The sequence below is a fragment of the Cetorhinus maximus genome, chromosome 9 (genome assembly GCF_964194155.1).
Source record: "Cetorhinus maximus chromosome 9, sCetMax3.hap1.1, whole genome shotgun sequence".
NCBI lineage: Eukaryota > Metazoa > Chordata > Chondrichthyes > Lamniformes > Cetorhinidae > Cetorhinus > Cetorhinus maximus.
Genome location: NC_135887.1, coordinates 9,167,050 through 9,178,565, shown reverse-complemented (window position 1 = coordinate 9,178,565; position 11,516 = coordinate 9,167,050). Strand labels below are relative to the sequence as shown.

General features: G+C 39.1%; 1 protein-coding gene across 1 annotated transcript in view; it reads left to right on the top strand.

Moving 5' to 3' along the window:
• The first annotated feature begins 301 nt into the window (after nt 1-301).
• taok1a (TAO kinase 1a) overlaps nt 302-11,516 on the top strand; it is a 160,040-nt gene continuing 148,825 nt past the window's right edge. The window contains exon 1 of the mRNA XM_078548019.1: nt 302-780. The gene's annotated coding sequence lies outside the window, so the exon portion shown is untranslated. The remainder of the gene's footprint in view (nt 781-11,516) is intronic.

The window sequence follows — 11,516 nt, the reverse complement described above, 5'->3', positions numbered from 1 at the left end:
AGGGGGAAAGGGAGAGGTTTGGCAGTAGAGGTGCAATCGGTCGGCAGTCGTTTCCAGTGGAGGTGCAATCAGTTGTAATTTGACCCTTCCTGGTTAATAATAAGACATCTGCCTGCAGTAAAAGGGGGCGGGCGAGCGGGAAGGGAGAGGAAAAGTTTGCAGTGAAAGTTGCAAAGAGGCTGTGTCCTGGAGCACGCGCGCCGGAGGAGGGGGGGGGGGGGGGGGAGAGGAGGAGGAGGAGGAGGAATCTCGCGATGGCAGCGCGCGGGGCGGGTGCACGGGATTTGCGGGGCTTCCCGTTGGGCTGCGGTTGGAGCGACAGCGGAGACGGGGAGAGGGTGAGAGAGAGAGAGAGAGACAGAGGGGGAGAGAAAGGGAAGGTGGGGGGAGAAGAGCAGAAACAAACCCCCCCCAAAAAAAAACCCCATTAACAACAACAACAATAACAACAACAAAAATCCCCCCTTTCCCACAGGGGCAGCGAAAAACCCTCGATTTTTTTTTTAAAAAAAGAAAAGATATATATATTTTTTTTTAAAAAGAAAAACAACAACAACCACCAAAAAAAAACAAGAGGAGAGTTGGAGAGAGGAGCGAAGGCGGGACAGGAGAGGAGGAGGGGGGGGGGGGGAAGCTGCCGAGCTTTCGATCCGTTCTCCCTGCACCGGGAGATCGGGGTGGTTGGTGTGGGGGGGGGGGGTGGAGGAATCGGGCGGATGCTGGAAGCAGCGGCGGCAGCGACGACGGCGACGGCCGGAGACGGGGGGCCGAGACCGTGAGGTAAATGTGCGCATAATCCGTCCCTTCACTTCCGCCATCTTGAGAGAGAGAGAGAGAGAGTGTGTGTGTGTGTCTGTGTGGAGAGAGGGAGATAGAGAGAGGGAGGGATAGAGAGAGGGAAAAATTGGGAGGAGTTTTGCTCCACTTCTGACATTAATTTTCTCCTGGGTTGCTGGCCGGTTTGGTGTGAAGGGCAGCCGCGTTACACGGGTGAGTGTTGAGTTTTCCTCTCTTTTTTCCCCCCCCCCTTCTCCCCCTCCACATTACCCCCCTCTTCCCCCAGTCACCTCTTGCCCATAATTTCTCCTCAATTACTGTGTATATTATTGATTTGGATTTTTTTTTGGGGGGGGGGGCGGGGGGTGAAGGGGGAGAGAGAGAGAGAAATGCAGGATTCCGCTGCCCTAAATTCCTCTCCCTCTCTCTCTCTCTGCTCTGACTGCAATGCTGCTACGAGCTTGCGTACATCCGTCATGTCTGTTTGTCAGAGAGGAGGGGGGGACGAAACATTAGGATAAAGAAAGGCTTTATTAGAAAGGCAGGAGCTGTGTTTTTGACCACATTTTTCCTCTCCTCTTTCTCCCCCCCCCCCCCCCAAAAAAAACGCACCACGGTTTTCACTGGGCTGTAGGATTTTAGTTGCACATTTCCCCCCCCCCGCCACGCACCCCCCGAATGTTTACAAAGCTGTAAAGAGTCGTGACAGCATTTTCGAAGGTTGGTGTTTACGATCGTTTCCTCCCCCCCCCCCCACCCCAAGAGGTTTTTTTCCGGGCCCCCTCCCTCTTTTTTCTGCTCTCTCTAATGGACCATGTAAATGAGAGATTCGTCCTTTTTCATTTACAAAAAACAAGTCTGCCCCCCCCCCCCCCCCCCCTCCAGGTCCTGTCAATTATAAGTATTGATGAATGTTGCGGCGTTTCATTGGGAGTCAGATTTTAAAAGTCCAATATAGGGTGGGGGGGTTCCAATATCATGCTGTATGAAATGGGGGTACTCTCACTTTACTGAACTGCAGCCATAGTTTTGAGTAACATAAAAGCATTTAGTGTCATAACTAGACTTTTAACTTGTGCATTGCCTGATATTTTGCTAAAGAAAATACATCTTCAGCCCTGGATGTTTGTAAATGTGTTGTTAGACTATGTAAACTGCAAATATGAACATATTTGGTGCTGGAATGCTGTAAACTATAATATATAATGTGTGTGTGTGTATGAATAATAGTTTTTTGTGCTTAAACTTATAAGTTGCCCTGCAGTAATTTGAATTCCTTTAATGTCAAGTATGTTTTGCTTTAATGTCAAGTGTAACTGAAAAGGTGATTGACTATAAAAGTTGCTGTATGGGGAGATGGTGGCATAGTGGTAATTAGTGTTCTGGGGATATGGTTTCAGATCCCAACATGGCAGCTGGTGGAATTTAAATTCAATGAATTAATAAATCTGGAATTGAAAGCTGGTCTCAGTAATTGTGCCATGAAACTATCAACAATTGTTATAAAAACCCATCTGGTTCACTGATTTCCTTGAGAAAGGAAATCTACCATCCTTACCTGGTTTGGCCTACATGTGACTCCAGATTCACAGTAATGTGGTTGACTCCTAATTGCCCTCTGAAATGGCCTAGCAAGCTATTCAGTTGTACCAGACTGCTATGGATACCAGATGGACTCCAGTGGTTCAAGAATGGGGCTTACCACACTTTCTCAATGGCAATTAGGGATCGGCAGTTAATGCTGACCTTGCCAGCGATCCCCACATTCCATGAGAAAATAACATTTTTAAGAAGTTTAAGGAGACTGGCAGGGGAAATATAGCTTTTATCAGAAAGTTAAGCAAGATTATGCATTCTTATACATGTAAACTGCCATAAATTCTCTGTGCAAATTGTTAATGACTTGAACCTATTTTGGGGAAAACTTTGACTATACTAAATAAAGGTACAGGCCGTGATTTCATTCGAGGCTTTTGACATGCTTCAACAAAATAATAAGGTAGCGAATGTTTTGTTGATACTAGCTAACTCCTATTGAGATGTCTTTCACCTCCTGAGTTTGTAAAGTGTTTGTGCAACCTGTGATAAATAGTGATGATATTCTGGTGGCTTTATGTGTTTAATCCTACATATAAGCTTCCAAAACCATAGTTATACATTGTGGCAGGAAATGAGGGAAAACTAGCATGTGTGTGTGTATACAGTGAATAATGGATACCTGGGAGTACCTGGGATCGAGGACTTCAGATGATAGGTATAAAATGTTTAAGCTTTTCTGTCATCTGAACCCCTCAATTAGTTAAGTGCCATGACATTTCTTTGTTTTTATTCAATGAGGTTATCTTTTTGTTTAGTTTTCCTTTTTCATTAGCATGGACATTGACTGTAGATGCAGGCTTGTATTGTATATTGTCACTCATTAAATTTACTGTGCATTTGATAACTTATAAGTTCATGGAAAACTTGCTGTTAATTACAGTATGTAGGTTACACCCTCACAATTTCAAACCTTAAAATACCTTAAAATTGGAGCATGGAAGAATTTCTATCAGGCATTTGTAAAAGTGTGTGTGACGTTAAACCAGTGAAACCAGCATACAAGGTTTCATGGTATTTGCAGTTGAAAAGCACCTGAGCATAGAATTTACGAGTAGAGTTTAATGAATTAAATTGTAGCTTTTAAGCAATAACGTTGCATCTTTACTAAAGAGGTAATTGTGCTGGTAATTTAACATGGGTGAATTCTAAATTCAATCCATTGGGATACGTTGAAGGAATTTTCTATAATTAGTAAATTAATATTTCTAAATTCTAATTCATTCTAGTCTATGTATGGATTACATTCTATAATTCTAGATGGCACTTTTTCTTGTGCATGTTCAAATTGGTGTTCTTTTCTCCCCTCATTTATTGTGTTATATAGGATTATTTAATATTGTGAATCATCCTTCCTAAAGTCATTACTCACATTCAAACCATTGTATTTGTCATGAGTATCAGTTTTGATATGAAAGCTAAAAAATGGTAAACATCTTTCTAAAATGCTTTATTTTTATATATTATATATATATATAAATAAAACATATACACATACACATATAAGCACACACACATATATATATATATATGTATATTTGAAAAGATAAACTGTATATTTTCATTAAAATACATTTACTTATTGAAGAGAGGATATGGCATTACAAGTTTCCCAAATAATTAATTTTAATAATGACTGTTTTGGACTTCAAAAATTTTTGTCTCAAATGTCACAGCAGTTGCAAAGCAGAGGTTGTCTGGCAGATTCTTTTTGTTAAATGATATCGGTATGAGTATGAAGTTCTCATCAAAATCTCCCACTTCTGTGCAGTTTGCAATATGGGATGGGCTTTTTTTTATATTTCCATATCAAATGTTTTCATAATTTGGTTGTTATCATATGTTCATGGGGAGGGAAGAAAGATTAAATCAATTGCATCACATTGTAAAATCCTATGATGTGCAGGTGCAAATTATCATAGACCCCGAAGACAAGGACTATTAACAATGGATCAGTGGAAGTATAACGTTGCCTGATAGAAGAGTGATTACTAATATCCGTTTACTGCACTGTACCTCAGTTTGTAAAGACTATTTGCAATTTTTATTTGCCATTTAGTGCAGGTAGTTTGCATATGTCAAGGTGCAGTTTTAAAAAATTTCTATACTGCAACCCGGTGAATTGCTGTTCATTGGTTATGGAGGCTTAATTTCAAGCTTGGGAAGTATGATGTTGCAGAAATGTCAAATTTCCATTCCAAATTGCAGAAATATAGCTCAAACTATAGCAAGTGCTGTTAAATATTATTTCAGAAGAGAAAACATATGATCTTGATCAAAAGATAACTTTTGACCTTGACAAGCAAGTTTCTCATTTTCATTTTTAAACATTCACTGCGTTATAGGTAGTGAGAAATTAGCAAATATTCTATGAAGTAAAATTGTATTTTCATGGAGAATTGTCTGCCTTGATTTCATATTTACTGATCCAGATGGAAAAAGTTATTTTTTTCTCTTACGGCAACCAATACCTTAAGTGTTCTGATTTGTTTTGAATTTAATTTAGATTTCTAACTTTTTTTTTCCTTATCTTGCTTTTAGTTTCTTAATTCTCCTTTGCTTTTAGATTATATTCGTTAACCAAGAGATTTGTTGATAACTGATTGATAAGGACACACCAATTGTAGCACTAAACTATATGTGCTTGAAGGTCAAAAGTTCAGTTTCTGATTTGTGATGAGTGAGCTGATCTTAACAGGGGTAACAGGTTGGGGCACTGAGTTTGTTTTAGCACTCCTCATTTAGGGAGGGACAAAAAAAATCAGCCAAGGTTTTTGTCCTAACTGCTATGCAGTAACAGTTGCTGGAAGATGTGCCTATGTGGGTGTTGGATGAAGATATGATCAGGCTTGATGATGATACTCTTCACAGTTGACTAGCTTGCCAATGTATTTGCGCATGAAGAATGAGCGCTTGGGCTGGCAATGCCTTTCAATTGTACACCAGCAAAAGCCTGTATTTTCGGTAGAGTAAAGGAGAAAAAGAAACACTTTCTCTGTAGACAGGGTTGTGGGGAGTAGGGGTTACTTAGTTGCTTAAAACTTATGGTCGATTTTGTGGTAATTTTTACCGGGTCAAAACTATTTGTGCGTTCTTGGCTAAATGGACTCTAATGGAACTCTTTTGCTTGTCAAAAGACTTAAAAGCAAGAAGTCATGAATTTTGAAGCATTTTTCATGTCATATTTGACTTCTGATCACATTGTTTCAATTTTGATTTTTTTTTGCTATTTGCTATTGTTTACAAACAGTATCAGTTTGTAAGATTTTTTAAAACCCAATTTGTATACTCTTTCTGTTTTTTGTAACGTGCTACAATTTTGATGTTTGTTTGGTTGAAATGTCATGTACAAAATGTAGTCAAGATTTATGTATTGTAATATTTGAGGTTACAGTAGGCTTGCACAGGGAATTAATAGGTTGCAATGGCATATTATTTAATACTTGAAGTATATTCAAGTTAGAAGCTGGATCATAATGTAATATGGTTAACAATAGGACAATGGTGCTGTTTGACTTAATTAAATATGAAGCTGAACAATGCTTTTTAAAAATGTGTAACTTCATCTGGTGGGTCTTTAATTGAACAGATAGATTGGTTTGGCTTGAAAATTAATCCAGGTTATGAATTATTGAGATTTCAAAGTTGATCACTTTTGGGTTTGAGATGCAATATTAGTTCATGCTTTGTGTTTGCCAAAGTGAAATTTTAAAAATTCATTCATGGAATGTGGGTGTTGCTGGCTAGGCCAGCATTCATTGCAGTCCCTAATTGCCCTTGAGAAGGTGGTAATGTGCTGCCTTCTTGAACCGCTGCAGTCTGTGTTTTAAAAACATCCACAGTGTTGTTGGGAAGGATGTCCAGGATTTTGACCTAGCGACAGTGAAGGAACGGCAATATAGTTCCAAGTCAGGATGGTGAGTGGCTTGGACGAAAACTTGCAAGAGATGGTGCTGCCCTGTATGTATCTGTTGCCCATGTCCTTCTAGGTAGTAGAGGTTGCAGGTTTGGAAGGTGTTGTCGAAGTAGCCTTGGTGTGTTGCGGCAGTGCATCTTGTAGATGGTAAACACTGCTACCCCTGTGTGTAGGTGGTGGAGGGAGTGAATGTATATTGTGGTGGATGGGGTACCAATCAAACAGGCTGCTTTGTCCTGGATGGTGTCAAGCGTCTGGAGTGTTGTTGGAGCTGCACTCATCCAGCCAGTGGAGAATATTCCATCACACACCTGAGTTATGCCTTGTAGATTGACAGCCTTTGGGGAGTCAGGAGGTGAGTTGCTCAAATGATAAAAATTAGTATTTGGCTGATTAATACTATGAAATATTAAAAAATTAAAATTACTAGCATTAAGCCTTGTTTGTAAATCTACAGTTATGTATGTCTCACATCTACCTGTATAGACATTTTATTTATAACTCAAAGGTTCGGCTTTCTGATTGTTTTCATTGTATTCATTATTCACTCAATAATTCTGCTTCCTTTCAGCTGCAATGACAGTTTTGCACTAATAGCAATAGAGTAAAATCATAACTAAATCCAAGACCTGAGTGATTCTAGAGTGTGCAGCAGTGCAGGACTGAGACAGGATGCAGAGTGAGTAATCGGAGAACGTGCAGAGGACATGCATTACTGTAATATACAGGAGTCAACAATTGAAGCAGAGCATGCTAACTTTGAAAGTTGGTTGAAGGAAAGGCAGATAGAGATATGGGAACTGAGTAAACACACTGGGTTAGAGCTACTGCTTGTGTGGGTTATGAACAGGTGCAGATTGGATTGAATGGTTTGTTTTGTGGAATCATTTCTGCATATGTTGGGGCCTATCAGCTCTCTGTCTTGCAGGACTCTAGAAGCATTTTTTTGGGCTCTCCACTTTCTGGACCTTTGCACCTTGCTTGTTTTCTCTGGGGTATTGTCTTATTATCCAGATTGCTGGGTATGTGCCACTGCTGCAACCATTTACTGATACTGTTGTGACCTCTAGACTTGACTGCTCCAATGCTCTCATTGCTGGCTTTCCATTCTCAATAAACTCTAACATGTGCAAAATGTGTCCAGCTTGCTTATCACTCCTATCTTCATTGACCTCTTTGGCTTTCCATTTCTCAATATATTAAATTCAAGAGCCTCATCTTTACCTTCAAATTGCTGCATGGCCTCTTTTACTCTACCTTTTCAATCTTGATTCCCTTTGGCACTTTGGTTTATGTGCACGTCCCCCTTATTTCATCCCCCTCATTTTCCCATCAATGGCAGAGCCTTCAGCCCTCTCAGCTTTCCTTTCTGGAACACTCTTCCTAAATCCACACTTCTCTCATGTGCAGTTGGCTCAGTGACACCAATTTTGCCTATCAGAAAGTTTTGGATTCAATCCCCACCCCAGGACATGAGCACATAATGTAGGCTCACACCTAGTTTATGTATTGTGCCTTTAATTTGAAATGTTAAACCAATGCTCCATTTCCCCATTTAGGTGGATGTATACTCTCCCATGGCACTTTTTCAAATCCCTGAACTCAAGGCAATCTGTAGAGTACAGCTCCTAGGATGGAGCTTAAAGCTTCCACCGCCTCAGTCTAATAATGGGCAAAATGACAGCGCTTACAAGCAAGAAACAGTGACACACTCTGTAAATGGACAGCTTTCTGTCAATCACAAAAAAAGTGTATTGCCTTGTCTGTTTTTCAAGTGAGAGATTAAATCAAAGCTCTGCCTACATTGGTACAAAAGATCCAGTGGCACAGTTTCGCAGGAATTTTGCCCAATATTCTGGTCTACCCTCAATCACCAACAACAGATGAACATGTTCATTCGTTTCAGTGCTCTTTGTGAGACCTGTGGTGCAGCACTTGCCTAAGAAACAATAGTGACTTCACTTCAAAACAAGTCATTTATTGGCTGTGCGGTACTTTTGAAACATCCCTTTGATGTGAAGGACACTATCAAATGCAAACTCTATGTTTTTCTTTTAAAATTCTTCTTAAAAGCCTATCTTTTCAACAAAACTTTTGCTCACCCCTAATAATGCCTCTCTGACATGGGAAATGTTCATCCATTCATGTTTTATTTTATAAAGTGCCATAGGGCTTTTTGCATTTATATAGTAAACTAATGTAAAATGTAAAAAAATTCTTAAATTTACATATTTTTGTTTTATGGTTGCAAACTATAGTTTGACCATGTTCATAAGTTTCTATACTTAACAAACAGTTATGCAATACCCTGATTTCTCAACTGTGCTGTAGTAACTTACCTCACTTGGGTTTGCTGCTTAAACTATCATCGTTGACTTGTGAATTGGAGGATGGTTATATTACTATGGTAGTACATCGGAAATATTGTGAAATCTTTAGCAAATCTTTTGAAGAAACCAAACTATCAGTTAAGCTAATTGATCTGTGTATTTCAATGTGTACAAATTTAGTTTCTTTAAGAAGTGTGTTACTTTATATTTTCTCCCCTCTCACACATTTCCTCAGTTGAAAGAGCTATTCAACAAACTGATGTTTTCCCATAACTTTTCCAGCAGTGTATTAACATTAATTATGCTGTTACCTCTTTATGCTTGGTTTTATTTTCCATCAGGTCATTACTCTGGGGTCTGTTGGGACTTCAACATGTGAATATTTATTTTGAAGTAAGCCTGTCAATTGGTATACTACACTACAAGGCAAATTGAGTGATAGTGGAGAGACGATCGATGATTTCAAAAGGAAATTGTATGGGCACTTGAAGGAAATAAACTTTCAGGGCTACAGGAATAGAGCAGGAGAATGGGACTGACTAGTTTGCTCTAAAGAGAGTAGGCATGGACTCAGTGGGAATGGACTCGTGCCATAAATGACTCTAATTATTTTAGCAGTTCATTATTTTAACGGTATTCCCTGACCTCAAGTGCTACGACTCTTGAAGTCAAAAGAATCGGTTATCTGTTTTCATAGTCTAGAGAACATTTCTAATGGGAAAACCATGGACTTGCATGTTGCCAGTGGACAGTGAGTTCCTAGTTGATGCGAAGGCTTTTTGTCAACATAGAAATGACCATGAATGTTTTCATACTGATGCTGCTTCAGTATAACACACTTCTGCACGTCACCCATTTGGGAGGTGGCAGTTTGCTGTGTTACAAGGAAGAAATAAAGCTTTCTAATATGTGAATTGTTTAGTCAAGGTCATACGTGTTTTAATGTTTCACAAAATAAAATCTATCTTTTTAAATCTGTGGAATGTATCAACACCCCTTTTGTGATGAAATCAAACTATGCTGTGGTAACAAGAGTGAACTTTGTGTAACTGGGTAAAGTAATTTAACAGCTTACAAGTGTAAAATTGTCACTTTTATTTTCAGTTCAAAATGTTTGTGTACAGGATAGTATTGGTATAGGTGGCCTTGATTATGTCCCATTAAAAGCTCTGAAAGAGTTTGGTCATCTTCAGTTGAGAATTCAGTACTTCTAATATTTATAATTATGCCAGATATGACTTTGTAATGTCTCCTCCCAGTTTTCTTTTTGTACCCAAAGAATTCATTTGGCTCAAATCTCCTTTATTTGTTTAGTTGGTAAATACTCTGGACCTGGTGCTGGTGTTCGCATATTAAATGCCAAATTTTCAAATGTAAACGTAGCTTTTGACACTAACATTATCGTTTAGTTACTCAGTAAAACCATGCTGGAAAAGTAATTACCATTTACCTTTCTTTAAACCCAGTATTTGTGTGGCATCACAAAAACAGAATTACCTGGAAAAACTCAGCAGGTCTGGCAGCATCGGTGGAGAAGAAATCAGTTACCGTTTCGAGCCTTCACGGCCCTTCGGCAGAACTGAAGCATAGTTAGGAGAGGGATGAAATATAAGCTGGTTTAAGGTGGGGGGGTGCGGGGGGGGAGAGAGAAGTTGAGGGTGTGGTGATTGTGGAGATAAGCAATCACCACACCCTCAACTTCTCTCTCTCTCTCTCTCTCTCTCTCTCCCCCCCCCCCACCTTAAACCAGCTTATATTTCACCCCTCTCCTAACTATGCTTCAGTTCTGCCGAAGGGCCGTGAAGGCTCGAAACGTTAACTGATTTCTTCTCCACTGATGCTGCCAGACCTGCTGAGTTTTTCCAGGTAATTTTGTTTTTGTTTTGGATTTCCAGCATCCGCAGTAGCTTTTAGCTTTTTGTTTTTATCTTTGTGTGGCATCATCTCAGTTGAGTTGGCCTTGGGATCAGTCTGTGTCCATGTGGTTAGATTGAAGTTTTTTTCCTTTAGCAATCATGCATATCAAAAAGTGTTGGATTTATACCAGTCATAGTTTATGAATGATATGCATATTTAGCTATGCTACTGGAGTTGCTGCACTTCAACTTGTATTTTATTGTCTTTTCTGCAGGTAATATAATTATATTGCTGTTAATTTGACTAAGATGATTTGTCATTGCTTTAGAAAGTTAGAACTGTTAACAGATTATATTTGTTTCAAAGTTTCTAACATCAGAGTCTGGCGTTTGCAATACTTTTGAGGAGCAGGAGGAGCATAGGATGCTGATTGGGCTGCAAGGATCATGATCAGAGCCAGTAACAGCTGCAAAGCAGAAAAATTCAATTCAAGCTATGGTTTACAAAATTTTTAAACTGTTACAATATGTTTTTTGTACAGTTTTTAAAAGCTGTTGGTGCAAGTAGCTAAATGACCACTGACTGCCTATTAACGTACTCATCCACAGAAAAAGGAGGACCTAGTGCAGAATATAGTGGTCTAACTCTTTTTGTATAAATAGAAGGTTTACAGTCTGTCAAATGTTTAATTTTTTATTGATTTCTGTTACATGTTAACTCTGAGTATGGTAGTCAAGAACAATTTTTCTTTGTAGGAGAAAGGCTTTTTACATAGCACAGATATCTCATTCTTGTAAAACGGGATAAATGAAGAACTTTAACAAATTGCTTTATCGAATGATAGGACCAACATTTTTAAAGGTTTCACTAACCACTTTATAAACATCGAAAAATGCTTATTAATTCGAATTGTCTTCATGAAGTCTGCACAAGTGGCTTATTGGGTGCAGCCACTGATATAATTCTAAAACATATTCAAATTTTATGGGGTCATTGTGTCATCAATGCCTGAAGCAGGGCATATCCAGCTAGCCAAAAAA